Below are 1,382 nucleotides of genomic sequence, written 5' to 3' on the forward strand. Positions count from 1 at the left end.
GCTGAGAAAATGAAACACACGTTTGGGTTCTGCTTTAAAGTGATTATGAAAATCGATAGAAGGCAAAATTCTGAGCCCTGTATAAATTACCCCGGTGATGAGAAAAGGTGTGACAGGGGCTTTTGTTGGCCATGGAAAATCTTTTTACGGGGCTCAAAGATGCTTCTAGCGGCACCGAGACCGTTTGCATCTGTTCCGTCGACTTAAAAACACCCTGCAAAGTATCGGGGAGCTCGCTTAATATTCTGCACGAGGAAAATACATTTACATTTGTAGCATTCACTATTTAACTATCGAAATTATCAAACTTTAAAACTTAAATAATAATAAAAAAAAAGGATTGCAGCTCACTAAAAAAAAGTTATTCTTTTCTATAAAACATTACTGAAACATTTACGCTCGTTGCAGTAAATTAAAATACACAAAAAGTATCATTTTAAATTACTATTATTTTACATTTTAACTTAAATAATATAAAAAAAAGTATTGCAGCTCACTAAAAGTGATTCTTTTCGATAAAATATTACTGAAGCATTTGTTGCAGTGAATTAAAATACACAAAAAATTATTATTATTTAATGACTATTTTACATGACCTCATTCAGCATTATGTATTTATAGTATAACATTTTTGGTGAAAAATATGTTTTACAAATAAAAGGATAAAAATTCTAATAGGAAAAAATATTCTAGAATATTAGTTGATACAAAGTTAAATATTATTATGCCAGAACTTGACAGCTGGTAGATTTTTTTTCTTTTTTTTTTGCCCGTACGACCTATGGATTAGTTACTGTTTTTACCAGGTCTTTTTAGTAAAGCGGAACATGCTGTTTGGTCGGATGACATTGCATAAAATGACTAGTTGAATGGCTTTAAGTAGTAAATTGGATCAACTACGGTGCTCTTTTGCTGGGGAATTATCCTTTGTGCTGCCTCTTGCAAATGCCCTAATCCGTCTTTTGAAAGATGCCATGCTCGCTGGCTGGCGATGGGGAGAAAATTTGTACAGATAGAGAAAAATCAGCAGCAGGCTCGGGCAGTTATAAAAAGAAGAAAATGGCTTTCCTAAGCTGTGGAGGGTTATGCGCCTGAGCGAGAGCGAGGAACGCGAGCGAATACAATGATGAACTCACTTGTACAAGAAAAGTCACGTTTAACTGACACTCCTTGCTCCTAAAATTACGCACCGTCCCTTCTATACCGTCACCCTACACACTTACATTTCTATTTATCAATATTTATGCATAGATGTACATGTCGTTAGCATAGTGATTATTATTAGATTTTTTATTTAATTCTATATTTGTAACTTTTATTTTATAATATAATTTGCAATTGTACAATTATATTTCTTTTTCTTATTTTATTTTTATTTAATT

General features: G+C 32.6%; 1 protein-coding gene across 1 annotated transcript in view; it reads right to left on the minus strand.

The window, feature by feature from the left end:
* The window catches only part of TFAP2D (transcription factor AP-2 delta), a 41,702-nt gene that overhangs the window by 35,271 nt on the left and 5,049 nt on the right, over nt 1-1,382 (minus strand). The window lies entirely within an intron of this gene.

The sequence above is a fragment of the Nanorana parkeri genome, unplaced genomic scaffold, assembly GCF_000935625.1.
Source record: "Nanorana parkeri isolate BGI_ZX_2015 unplaced genomic scaffold, ASM93562v1 scaffold1049, whole genome shotgun sequence".
NCBI classification, from domain to species: domain Eukaryota; kingdom Metazoa; phylum Chordata; class Amphibia; order Anura; family Dicroglossidae; genus Nanorana; species Nanorana parkeri.